The sequence below is a fragment of the Gymnoscopelus braueri genome (genome assembly GCF_963280865.1).
Source record: "Gymnoscopelus braueri genome assembly, chromosome: 11".
In the NCBI taxonomy this organism is placed as follows: Eukaryota; Metazoa; Chordata; class Actinopteri; order Myctophiformes; family Myctophidae; genus Gymnoscopelus; species Gymnoscopelus braueri.
The window spans coordinates 47,481,814-47,496,813 of record NC_137613.1 but is presented as its reverse complement, the minus strand read 5'-3'; positions in this window follow the sequence as shown (position 1 = coordinate 47,496,813).

The window sequence follows — 15,000 nt, the reverse complement described above, 5'->3', positions numbered from 1 at the left end:
ATATCTAAATGGATAAATGCTGTTCAATGGAGTGCATAGCCTTTACAAATTGGACGCCATGGACACAAGACGGCTCTTTGCCATGGCACTTGTAACATACGCATGCGTTCAGGGAGACCCCCTCTACAACGCTACACTCTCCGCTAAGCCAGAGAGGTGTATATTGAAAAGTGGCGGGCCGTCCAGTGAGGTCAGGGGTCAGAAAAGGGCCATTTTCAGTGCATAGCCTTTACAAATTGGACGCGAGTACACCTGTGTGCGAGTCTGTTGAGAAGAAAACAACTCCAGAGAGTGGCAGATTTGCATGGAACTTGGTAGAAATGATCTCTAGGCTGCCCTAGAAAAATGGCTCAAGGTCACAATCATGGTCACAGTCAATATTACATCGGATCTCAGGAATGGAGAGAGACTCAGAACGAGATGTTGATGTGTGCCTTTATTAATGGTCTTGAAATTTGAAAACACTGAATAAAATATTCAAGATACTGGTGTCAAACTGGGAAACTGAAATAGAAGCAAGGCTTGTCCATAGCCATGTCTGTTGTGTGAGAGTATCCACACATATCCATCAATAACTGGTCAACGCAACAGTACGGTATACACAGAAGATGCTTTAAGCATGTAAGATGAAAATATTAATTTCTCAACGGTATCAGAGGATGAGGTTCGGAAGACATTAATTGGTCTGAAAGATTCTTCTCCAGGGTATGACAATATTGACTGTAAATTACTGAAAACCATTCATGAGTACATTGTACAACCTCTAACTCACATTTTCAATCTTTCATTGGAGCAGGGAATAGTACCGTCTGAACTAAAAAATAGCCAAGATTATCCCTATTCATAAAGATGAAGACCCGGCCATTTTCAATCATTATAGACCTATTTCCATTTTGCCTGCTATATCAAAAATACTCGAAAAACTTGTTTATGAGAGATTAATTGAACATCTTAATAAGTACAACATTATATATACACACCAGTACAGGTTCAGAAAGAAGCATTCAACATATATGGCACATATAATACACCTAGTAAATGAAATATATAAAGCTAGAGATAGAAAGGAAAACACTATACTGTAGGTATCTTTTTGGATTTATCTAAGGCTTTTGATACGGTCAATCACCATATTCTTCTTCAGAAACTGTCTCATATTGGAGTAAAAAACAATGCACTTCTCTGGTTCAAAAGTTATCTTAAAGACAGGCAGCAGTTTGTATCCTACAATGGAACAAACTCACCTCTTCTTCATATGCAATGCGGAGTCCCCCAAGGATCAATTATTGGGCCTTTGTTGTTTTTGTTATATATTAATGACCTTTCAAATGTCTCGGATAAACTGTCTAAGATTTTATTTGCAGATGACACAAGTGTCCTCTACTCTCATAAAGATCCTGACACCATCATAAAGGTTATAAATGAAGAACTTGGTAAGCTGTCCATTTGGTTTCGCTCCAATAAATTATCACTCAACATTAAAAAAACTAATTTCATATGTTTTGGTCTTAAACCACATATTTTCAACAAATCATCAAAAATAGATATCGATAACATCCCTATAACCAATGTGTGTTCCACACGATTCCTTGGCATTATGCTTGATGAATCATTATCCTGGAAATCACATATTATGGCTATATCCACAAAAATAGCTAAGAGTATTGGTATCCTACGTAAAATCCGTCATTTGATCAGTTCTGAGGTAGCCACTATGTTATATTATTCCATGATTTATCCGTATATTAATTATTGTAATATAGTCTGGGCTAGTACTCATCAGACCAAACTGGAGCCCATATACCGTCTTCAGAAACGAGCTGTAAGAACAATAAGTTGTGCACACCCAAGACATTCATCTCAGCCTTTATTTATCCGATTAGGTGTCCTCAGTATTTATCAAGTGAACCATCTTCAAATTGGCTTATTTGTTTATGGCTCATTGGGGAGAACCCTTCCTTCCTTTTTTCATCATATATTTGAGTATAATTTTCAGGTTCATAATTACCCAACACGTAGCTCAAATAACCTCAGACCCCCAAAGGCCCGTACCTCTCAAACCCAGTTTAACACATCGGGTGCCAAACACGGTCTGAACCGTGTTTGCGCAGAGTAGCGGTCCGGTGCCGAACACGGTCCAGACCGTGAAATATGTCTTTTTGTTTTTTTCGTTTTTCTCCACACGGGCGGGGCTAGAGCAGCTCTGGGAGTACCCATTGTGATCTTGAGAAGGATAGGCCAGATAGATCACCGGGAAAAAAAACATGGCTGCCATCCACTTCCTGTCTATTTCCTTCTTTAAAACACCTATATCTCCGAATCTGTTTCCGGTGGGGAAAACCGGTCATGCGCGATGCGCGATCCCCCCCCATTGTAACTCGCGAGTGAAATGTTATCGTTCCAGGCTGTAGCCAGGGTCATCGCGCAACATGAATGGATGTTTTTTTTTACATGGATTTGCTCCTCGTGGAGTCTAGAGCTTTAAACAGCAAAGCGCAGTCAATGGGGAGAATGCTGGCACCCAACGTAAGTTGTTATGAAAAAATGCTGGCACCTGATGTGTTAATATAGGCTTCAGAGGGTCAAAAATATGGAATTCTCTGCCATTACATCTATGGAAGTTTTCTTCTCACCAATTTAAGAAGTTCTAAAATCGCTTCTCTTAACAACCAAATACTTTCCATATGGTCTGCCTAATATAATATAATAACATTTTCCCTAGAGGTTTATGTTTTGGTTCCCTTGACTTTTATTGTTGTAATGTGTCCATTTTGGTCTTTTCCGTTCTGTTTCTTCATCTGTATGACATGTCTATTAGTGTTTAAACTGTAATGGATGTGTATATTCCACATTGATGTTAATTTTATCCTATGAATGTACAAATATTCCCGGAGAATGCCACTTCTCAAGCCCCTGGAGGGTTTTTAGGCATTCTCCTTCACATTTCTACCGAATCTTTGTGTATCATTTTTAAATGTTCTTGTAAGTGATAATAAACAAACAAACAAACAAACAAACAAGTGTTGGGGGGGGGGCATTTCTGGTGATAGGCTTGACTTTTTTACAGTTCCGAATTGCAGCCACCTGTAAGTGCTCTTTTAGAGCGGGTTTGAAGGAGAGGATTAACAGTTTGTTATGCATGTGGATAGGGCGCATAGCAGTAGAACAAATTTAACCCCTTGTTTGAGCCAAATCTGGGTTGAACATGATTTGTGGAGCTCCCTCTGTTGTTGTGTTTGTGGACTCTTTAACGTTTTGAAGTAGTTTGACAGGTCCATGGGTGTCTTTGTGGTGTAGTGTATCTTGTAGACCAGGCCCATTGCTGTACTCTGTCTTCTACCTTGAGCCATCCTACCCTAGCAAAATGAGCAGGGGTTAGATGAGTTGTAGACTGTGTGAGGTCAAGTAGTAGCCTGACCAGTTTGAACACTAACAAACACAATCAAATCTAAAAACACTGGCAAACACAGGATTGGTGTTGTTTGAGGCTGACAAGGAGGAAGACGTCTGTGAACTGGTGACATCATATTTTTTACATTTGTTATGTATTATTATTATTATTACGGGGCCAGAGCTCAGCTCTGGACCTGTTTTAAGATTGGCAGTATTCTGTTTCTGCCACTTTTCGCAGTTCTGGCTGAACCGTGCTGTCGCTTTTTACGAAACTCGGCCATATGGTCATGAAAAACTATCAAGAAATAATTCTCACAATCTTTCGTCAAAAGGTGGAGCTATAGCAAAATGCCAACTTTGAACAGGTACAACTCATGCCCTGTTTGACCTACAGCCATGAAACTTCAATACACATATGCGTCTACTCATGATGAACAACTTTCACCATCTGACTTTTGACCTCTGACCTTTAGATCTCCCACCATTTTGAATTATATGAAAAACAGTTAAAACCTATCTCCTCCTGGGATTTTTGAGTAATCTGCACGAAACGTTTTACACGTGAACTTTGGACCTATGCCGACAAACAAGCAGCAAAGATTTTCCATAAGTGAAAAAATAAAGCTTTAATGAGCCAATGAATATTGCAGTTTTATGACAATTATTCATCTGCCCCTAACACATACATGCAGACTCACATTTCTATGCCTCACTTGATGCAGACTCATTTAAGTTGAAATGCAAAAAACATGACTGTATCAATGAATACATGTGCAAACGGTAAAGATAACATGAAATGCTTATTTGAGAGTATGTTTTTTCAATGTATGACGTACTTCATTGTGAAAATAGCCGATCTACAATCTCACAACTTTTCAGATAGCAACGTTTTGTGAGCTTGTAGATCGGCTGCTTTCACTGGTTTCGGTTTCGAGGAGACATACAATTTCTCTATTGGTAAATGGTTTGTGAACGAGTGATCTTAGTGTTAGTGTGAATTCTTTTTTCACTGGTTCTGGTCTGTTGGTCCAATGGCGTCTCGCTTCAGCATCAGCCTCTGTATCCAAGGTCGCCAGTTCAAGCCTCAACTCTTGCTGGCTACTTTTCAATTGTATCGCACAAAACATGACTGTATCAATTAATGCATGCGCAACTGTTAAAGGTAAAATGAAATGCTTCTTGGAGAGAGAATTTTTTGCAATATATGACAAAATTGTGAAAATAGCCAATCTACAATCTCACAACTTTTCAGATAGCAACGTGTTTCTGAGCTTGTAGATCGGCTGCTGTGTTATCTCTTTTTTCACAGGTCTTGTCTGTTGGTCCAATGGCTTCTCCCTTAAGTGAGTGCCTCATGACTGCAAGGTTGCTATCTGGAAATACACATTAACATGAATCCAATTAACTATGAACAAAATTAACTATGTTAGATACACTTGTATACAGTATACTATGGGGGGAGGGGTCCCTGCTTCATCTCTCTCTTAGCTAGGGGGTCCTTGGCCTGAAAAACGTAAAAGAAAAAAATATATATATATTTATTGCAAATAATAACAGAATAATCGACGTTGATGTACAGCGGTCGAATAGTGGTTCAAATAGGGTCCAAGGAGCTACAAACGCTTTGTATATATATTTTTGGCCTAGGTTTTGCACCCCGTCCGTCCGTCTGTCTGGGATCAGCTAATCTCCGGCACCGTTGGCTTGATCGCAGCGAAACTATGGACACACACTCCCTGGATGCCAGAGCTGAACCCCTGACCCAAGGTTTTCACATGGTCCTGTTATAGCGCCGCCGGGAGGCGATTTTTGCAAAACACATTTTGTTATATTACTTTTACAGATTTTGTTCAAACATCACACAAATCGGTACACATTTTCTCTATTGTCATGCGATCAAGACGGATCAGTCCGATTTTTCATATTCCATCAACATTGCCGACCCATAATAACCTACCTGACCTGGCTCCAAGGAGCACTTGTTCTAGTTTAAAATGAGATACCTCTACATCTGACTAGAAATGTCAAAAGAAATGTCAGTGCCCTTTCAGGAGTTTATGTCATGTTTCTGGCCATATTTCCAACCCCTGGACATTCATGGCGTCCTTAGTTTTGTCCTCTGTTCATCATGTCCCTTGTTTGGTTTGGCTTTAGTCTTGTTTTCCTGGTTAGCTGTGTGTTATGTATAGTATTTGTATATCTTCTGCCTAGTTTCTGTGGTTCTATGTCAAGTTTGTGTTTTGGTCTTACAGTTTTGCACTAGTTTCCCCAGGTGTTATGTTCTGTTGACTTGAGCACCTGTGTCGATTGATGTTGATGTTACCTTTGCGTTCAAATCCATAAGATTCAACCATAATTCCCTCAAACAAACCAAAAAAAAAGACATTGAATGCCAACTGCAAACACATAGTATGAGTCATGACACAGTACGGTCAAAACTGTGTGTGTGTGTGTGTGTGTGTGTGTGTGTGTGTGTGTGTGTGTGTGTGTGTGTGTGTGTGTGTGTGTGTGTGTGTGTGTGTGTGTGTGTGTGTGTGTGTGTGTGTGTGTGTGTGTGTGTGTGTAAAACAAAGCAATATGTCAGGAGCAAAGTCCACACACACACACACACACACACACACACACACACACACACACACACACACACACACACACACACACACACACACAGGTGTGTCATGTTGCATTATTATTAGAGTGACAGTTTGTTCAGGCTCAATTCTGACTCGACGCTGCAAAAGAGAAGAACCTGCTTCATGTCTGGTAAGAGTTTTCTACATTTATGTTTATGTTCTTTGTGTTTGTTATGGGGGGGGGGGGGTGTACAGATCTGGTGGTGGGGGGGGGCAGTCGGCAAGTTCTTGAAATTAGATTATTATTAGTATAAAAAAAAGAAAATAATTTGAAATAGTGAAAACAGCTGATCTGCAAGCTCACATTGCATTGCATATGGTGTGTTGAATAGTGTTAACCCTGAAAGGAGTATTTCACCCTCAAGATGACCCCACCTCCCCACCCATTTAATAACTCAACCCCATGAAGCCTAGAATTCACGGCGATTGTATTGTTTCTGTCTCATTCCTGAATGAAAGAATCCAAAATGTTCTTAATCATTTGTTAAAGGGACACTTCACCCAAAAAAACTTTGTTTCAACGGATTAGTCACACCATGGAGACTTGAATTCATGGATATTTCTTTAGTTTTTTGTCTCATTCCTAAGACAATAATTATTGTCCAGCGGACTACCGGTCCGCTGGTCATCAAATTATTGTCTTAGGAATGAGACAAAAACTAAAAAATATCCATGAGTATGAGTGTGTGTGTGTGTGTGTGTGTGTGTGTGTGTGTGTGTGTGTGTGTGTGTGTGTGTGTGTGTGTGTGTGTGCACGCTCACTTGCACTGCAAGTGACAAAGTCACAAGTTGACACGGAACCAGTAGATTATCTACACAGTATTATGGTGCTAGTTAAGGCTGGGAGAGTGTATTGTTGCTGCTGTTTTATGGTTGTTTAATTTGGCGCCTGTGTGTGTGTGTGTGTGTGTGTGGGGGGGGGGGGGGGTGTTCTTACAAGTGTGTAAAGGACTCTCACATGCTCACAGTTGTGCACATGCATACAACATTTCCTGTTTTCTGATCTATTGAATTGACTGTAACCCTGACAGGTTTAATAAAGACCTAAAGATGAGTGAGTGTGTGGAGAGAGAGGAGGAGGGACCTGAAAAACATCACAAACACATACCAGAGTCTCCAACAGACAGCTATGTGTCTAAAGATGATCCTCCTGACTTCAGTAATGAACCTGGACCTTCAGACACAAAGTATGTGAATCCTCCTATCCACCTGTTTCCGCGGGTAGTTTCCTGATGTGTGGGAAACTTCCTGCGGGGGGACCGGAAGTAGAAAGTAGCGGCTCAGTGTGTTTACATTTGCCAGCAGAACGTAGAGCAGCTTCACAGGTCGCATAGCGATTCTCCAAGACGTTTGTTATTAAGACTCTGCTTTTCTTAACGTCACAATGAGCTCAGGGACAACGTGTGCTGTGCGTGGCTGTCATTACAACCGAACCAAACTAAATGAATGGCTTAAACTAGAGTGCTTCATGTGGGGCACTAGTACACATGCATTAACACATCATGCATGTGTTAATGCATGATGACGTTAAGAAGTGGCCTCGTATCGCTTTGTGGAGTCCATAGTTCTAAGTAGGCAAATGTAAATGTACGCATCCATTATTACGACCTGTTCTGAATGTTTTAGATACCTCCCGACACAGCTGATTCACGTAATCAATACGTCATTTATGAACCCGTTATTATCATTTAAGATAACCATCAGTCCCCGTGCTGAGGTCATATCATCAACAGCAGTAAAAATGCAACACAGATAGGTAGATCAATATATAATTAAACGTGCAGGCCCAAGCCAAGTGCTCAAGTATTTTATTTGGGTAGTCTATTTGGGTCGGCGAGGAAACACGTGCTGTTTGTTGACATTCTAAGACCACCTCATGGCTAATTTGCATATGACGTTCATATTATCCCACTGTCAACAAAGGAAAGGACATGTATTGTATTGTGTGGTGGCTATTCTCACCTTCTTAATATAACCATGACTGTACAAATGAAAGCATGGTTCTATTTGCACACTCACAATTACAACTGGTCTGGATAATGAACACTGAGGATTTTACTGTGAGAGACGCTATGCGCACAAACACGGCTTACACTTACCATAACTAAGTAACCAAGTAAAAGTACTCATTATACAAAATGTCCCATTTCACAAGTCTTCAAAATGTTAAAAAGTATTTTGAAAATAGCCGATCTACAAGCTCACAAAGAAAGCTTGTAGATCTGCTATTTTCAAATAGCCGAAGTATGGGGTAAAGTTTTTAATGCATGTTTTGTAATAATGAAAATCTACAAAGTAACTAGTAACTCAAGTTTTCAAATAATTATAGTGGAGTAAAAAGTACAATATTTGCCTCTGAGAGGTAGTGGCCTAGACATACAAGTACTGCAAATTGAAAATGCTCCAGTAAAGTAAAGATTCCTCAAATTTGTACTCAAGTACAGTACTTCAAGTCACCTCCAGACTAGTCTGGGAGGCATTGCGTCGGAGCTTGGACAGCAGGGGCGCGGCCACTGCGTTGTGATTCAAATCAACAGCCAATGAAGAAAAGGGGGCGGGATCCACATGCAGTGGGTGCTACATCTAAATAGGATCGACGGGAAGCAATTTCCCCTTGAGAAATTGCGGCCGCCATTGTTGTGTACTGCTGTTTGCCTCTCGTCGGACTTTTTAGACGAGTCAGACCGGTAAGAGGCGTGTCCGCTCAGATTCTGAGCGTAAGCTACATCCCGCCCACAAATACCAGGGCTCTGGCCCAGAAGTTCCTCGCCAGAGCAGGCGAAAACTTCTGGGAACTCAGATTACCTCCAGACAGATGGTCTTCTTCAGCTCAGTTGCAGAGCCGATGTTAACAGGCAGGGCCAGGCAAGCCCAAGCCTACATGATTCAGACCTGAGCACACTCTGTCACACTGAACACAGCACTACACTCACCTGTAGGAAATGCAGGGTATTTTATGAAACCTACATCAAACTATCTCCAATCCAAGCAGCTACACTGACGGAAGAAACCAAAACACAAAGTGCTTCACAGCTATGGCATGATGACAAAGTTGCCAGCTGGTCGTCTGGACACCAAGTGAGCACATAGAAGTGGACGTCCCATTTAATAAAGACTACACTGATGGACATGTGCAACAACTGCAGAAGTTCTACTTCTTACACATGCTACCTAAATTGGCTGATGATTTTACTGAGAAAAAGTTACATCTCTGCCAAAAGTATATGGCTCTCTTTAAGTAAATGGATCATACACACACACACACACACACACACACACACACACACACACACACACACACACACACACACACACACACACACACACACACACACACACACACACACACACACACACACACACACACGTAAACCTACAGTACACAAACACAGTGCGAAATCTTTCATCAATGTATTTGTCCTAGGACACAAATCATCTTTCATGTTAGAATTTGTGCAGCCCTTGTAAATCTGAGAGGAGAGTTAATGTAACACAATGTAGATCACAATCACATCACTGTTAATTGTATTTTATGTATTTCCGTTTTGACAGGCCTGAATAAATGCTTATGTAATTTCTAATGAGATAATCCAGAAACAGTATTGTCTAATTTCCAATGAGATAATCAAGTTGAATTCATTTTTCGAAAGTATTTTGTCCATTTTAGGGACAATATTAATGGGCACAGAGTTTTTGGTTATGAATCTGTTGCTACAGTTCCCACCATAAGCATCTGAAATGTACATAATGACTCCAGATGGCGCAATTACAACTAGATATTTCACAGCATTACAAGCATAGTAGTGACTGTAAGATTAGGTTCTTGAGTCCAGATTTTTTGCTTTCTGCAAAACACTTTCTCTACAGTCAATTACACTGACTTTGTTTGGAAAATTCTCCAGAAAAACCTGTGGCATAGTAGCTTCTATGGTTTCACGAGGCAGCCATGGAATTAGATCCTTAGTGTGCTCAGCAATTACATCTATCCAGAATGACAATGTTTTACTAGCCTGACTATGTGACCTTTTGAAGCGTTTTGCTGAATCAGGTTTCATTAATGTAATTAAAAACATTTGATTGATTGAAATTTGTATTAGGCAAAATAATGTAAAACAACACAGTTACATTTATAATACTTTTGTCTAAAAGGTCCGACCAAAAAAGTCCTTTCGGACTTGTTTCCGTTGAGGTCCTTGGTCCATCTACAACAAGCATTGTTGATGTGCGGGCAAAGCTTTGTAAGGATGACACAAGAGTGTTGAATTCAAGTAGAGGAATCCCTGTGTAGAGAAAACAGTCTTCATCATCTTTTAGGAGATCCTCTGCAACAGACTGTGAGCTCTCAGGGGATGGTTCAGTCAGCTCGCTAGATGTCCTGGTAGGTGGAGCTTTGGCATAGATGTGGTCCTCCATTCCTGGGTCTGACCACTGTGTCTGGACATCATGTGAGCTCTTTGCCACGGAATGTGGCTCCTCTGAAGCCTCCATTGCAACTGGCTCGTCGTCTGCGGGTACAGACATATTTATTAATTAGTGTACAATGAGATGTATTGCAGTAGTTGTTATCGATTGACAGAATTTACATCGACAGATGTAATTGTACATGTTTAACACACTGAAGGCACTGAATTAAACATACGATTATGACACATTGTTTTTTGAAAAAATAAAAACTTTGTTTATTGCATCTTTTTTGTCTTTAAGGTTGTACCGTCACCTTCCTAAAATAATGGCCTACATCTTTCTTTTTGGGCAATTATATTTTTGCCTAAAGAGTTGCTTGTGGCTAGAAATAGGCCATTATTTTGGCAAGGTGCATGGAGAAGAAAAAAAAAACAAGCGCTGTGCGTGGGTGTGACACACACACACACACACACACACACACACACACACACACACACACACACACACACACACACACAGTGACGTTACAAATGACACATTAGTACATGTGTTTGTGATCATAAATGCGTTGCAACTTTTTGTTTGCGATAGGTTGAATCGCTTGCGACACAAATAAATCACAATGAGCCCTGCCGTGGACCAGGCCAGGTCAGATTTGTTTTAATGCCTTGTAGAAATTAATCTTACCCGTTAAATGTCTCTGAACGATACTCTCCTCTGGAGGTCTCTCACCCAACAGCAGCGTTGGATATGGGTTGTCCCGTGTAGGTCTCTTGTCCACGAAGTGAAATGAACATACATACACAGCTTTGGGAGTTTTTTTAAAGTTCAAGTTTCTTAGCCAACTTCTTTTCAAATCGGATGCGATGGAATTTTGACGTTAAGCGAGAGAAAAGCAGAGATAAAAGACTTACTAACAAACGTTCTTGGAGTCAGAATCGCTAGGCGACCTGTGAAGCTGCAGCTACGTTCTGCTGGCAAATCTAAACACACTGGGCCGCTACTTCCTGCTTTCGGTCCGTCCGCAGGATGTTTCCCACACAGCATTTTTGCTCCAGTAAATTCCCGCGGAAACAGGTGGATACAAAACGCGTATGAAGGTGTCATGTGGTTCCAGAGAGGCAGCGCCCCAAAAAACATAAATAAATAATTTGAACTGACCTTTTCATTGATAATAATTGTATAAATACAGTTCTTTGTGTTGATCAATAGAAGTGTTGATCAATAGATGCACACTGCCCAGGTGCACTTAGTAATGAACATGGCTGTATATTATTGATTCACTTTATAATATGCCAAAACATTAGGGTTTAAAGTAGTTAATTTATAATGTCATCATTTGTGTAAAGCCCTTATGTTTCCCTTATATTGTTTGTTTGTAGGGTGTCGGGTAATTTACATATTCAGAGAGTCTACGTGAAACCTGAATTGTTTGATTGCTTATATGTGATCTTTTTATATTTCTATCTCTCTCTCTCTCTCTCGTTCAAAAACTTAACTTCGGAAAATTATTTCTCTCCTTTGATAATACCATTTGGTATCTTTTATTTTATATAATTTTTTATAGTTGATTAGTCACCTTTACAATGAGGTTTAACTTGTAAGGATCGTCAAATTGTGGAATGAGCAACACAGCTAACCGTGTGGGTAGCGGCCAAATTTCATTTGCCCAAATCTCCTGCAATATTGTTCTGTTGACATTCAATCTCGTTTTGAGCTTCAAGTGCTGGCAGTTTATTTGGGGAAATGATGCTAATTGTCCCAATAGTGACTGCAAAATCTTGAAAGATTTCTGCTATTTGTCTGAAAAGGCTTTATACCCTTGCCAACAAGTATATAACGTTACAATGTGACACTGTTTTGCACAATGCTATACCCCCTCCAACTGTACATACTTTCTCCATTGTTTGTCTTAAATTGTGTTTATTAAGTTTTTACACTTGCTTTAGCAATGTAAATCGGAGTCACTGCTACTGTGCATGAAATCCAGAATACATTCATTCACTATTTAACCGTCATCATCAGCTGAATGTTCGTTCAAAGCTTTAAGTATTTCCTCCTTCCTACTAGCCATTGCAAGAGTACTGTTATTTACTAACAGAAACACTCCAGCTAAAATCTGGGGCCGGCACTGAATGCATTCATGAATATTATAACTGTTTTACATAAGTCATTTAAGTCTATTGTATAGTCATAATGAATTACATTCATCTCCACAGAGAGAAGACACCTGGACTGAAGACACTCAGTCAAACCAGAAGTGGACAAAGTAAGACAGACTTAACATTAACATTTCATGTTAAAAACTGAAACATTGTTTTATCAGTGTCCATGTCCAAATAGAAAATAACCATCTATCACGTCTGAACCAAAAAAAATGACCTCATTACGGGGCCAGAGCTCAGCTCTGGACCTGTTTTAAGATTGGCAGTATTCTGTTTCTGCCACTTTTCGCAGTTCTGGCTGAACCGTGCTGTCGCTTTTTACGAAACTCGGCCATATGGTAGATGGTCATGAAAAACTATCAAGAAATAATTCTCACAATCTTTCGTCAAAAGGTGGCGCTATAGCAAAATGCCAACTTTGAACAGGTACAACTCATGCCCTGTTTGACCTACAGCCATGAAACTTCAATACACATATGCGGCTACTCATGATGAACAACTTTCACCCTCTGACTTTTGACCTCTGACCTTTAGATCTCACACCATTTTGAATTATATGAAAAACAGTTCAAACCTATCTCCTCCTGGGATTTTTGAGTAATCTGCACGAAACGTTTTACACATGAACTTTGGACCTATGCCGACAAACAAGCAGCAAAGATTTTCCATAAGTGAAAAAATAAAGCTTTAATGAGCCAATGAATATTGCAGTTTTATGACAATTATTCATCTGCCCCTAACACATACATGCAGACTCACATTTCTTTGAAACTTTGCAGTAATGTTGAGGGTCATTCCAAATATCACTGAAACCAATCTTACTCCAATTGGTCAAAGGGGGGCGCTATAGCGATTTTTTGAAAATGCAAACTTTAAACAGGCAAAAGTCATGCCTCGTTTGGCCGACAGCCATTAAACCTGCTTACACATGTGCCTTGACTCATGAGGAACACATGTATCACGTTGACCAGTAAGCTCCGCCCTTAGATTGTCCGCAATTTTGATCAGTTTGAAAAACACTTAAACCCAGGATTTTTCAGCTATTTGCGTGAAACTGTATCATCTGTGTGATCTCCCTTTTCACAGCTTGTCTGTTGGTCCAATGGCTTCTCCCTTAGGCGAGTGCCTCACTACTGCAAGGTTGCCGGTTCAAGTCTCACTTGATGCAGACTCATTTAAGTTGAAATGCAAAAAACATGATTGTATCAATGAATACATGTGCAAACGGTAAAGATAACATGAAATGCTTATTTGAGAGTATGTTTTTTCAATGTATGATTTACTTCATTGTGAAAATAGCCGATCTACAATCTCACAACTTTTCAGATAGCAACGTTTTGTGAGCTTGTAGATCGGCTGCTTTCACTGGTTTCGGTTTCGAGGAGACATACAATTTCTCTATTGGTAAATGGTTTGTGAACGAGTGATCTTAGTGTTAGTGTTAGTGTGAATTATTTTTTCACTGGTTCTGGTCTGTTGGTCCAATGGCGTCTCGCTTCAGCATCAACCTCTGGATCCAAGGTCGCCAGTTCAAGCCTCAACTCTTGCTGGCTACTTTTCAATTGTATCGCACAAAACATGACTGTATCAATTAATGCATGCACAACTGTTAAAGGTAACATGAAATGCTTCTCGGAGAGAGTATTTTTTGCAATATATGACAAAATTGTGAAAATAGCCAATCTACAATTTCACAACTTTTCAGATAGCAACGTGTTTCTGAGCTTGTAGATCGGCTGCTGTGTTATCTCTTTTTTCACAGGTCTGGTCTGTTGGTCCAATGGCTTCTCCCTTAAGTGAGTGCCTCATGACTGCAAGGTTGCCGGTTCAAGCCTCACTTGATGCAGATTCATTTAAGTTGAATTGAAAATCACATGAATGTATCAATGAATACATGTGCAAAGGGTAAAGATAACATGAAATGCTTATTTGAGAGGGTATGTTTTTGCAATGTATGACATACTTCATTCTGAAAATAGCCGATCGACAATCTCACAACTTTTCAGATAGCAACGTGTTTCTGAGCTTGTAGATCAGCTACTTTCACCAGTTTCAGCCAGGGGCTTGGTTCATGACAGAAGGCAAAAATGTATGATCTTCAACAGACAACTTCAGCCTGGACGAAGCTGTAGCACTACAGGTCTTGTCTCAGCCTGTGAGTCCGAAGGTCGAGCGTTCGATTCCTGTCAATAGCAATAGGTTGAGGTGTCCATGTGTGAGGTTCTTAACCTGGGATTGCCCCCCTGCGTCCTATGTATGTCCACCTCAGCTGGGTCGAGCTTAAAAGTAATTTCACCTGTTGGAATCATTTGCTTTGTCTCAATTTCAATCTATTCCGTTTCCATGTCTTATTGTGCTATTATTGCACTTTGCTTTTTGTCTGTCTGTCTGTCTGTCTGTCTGTC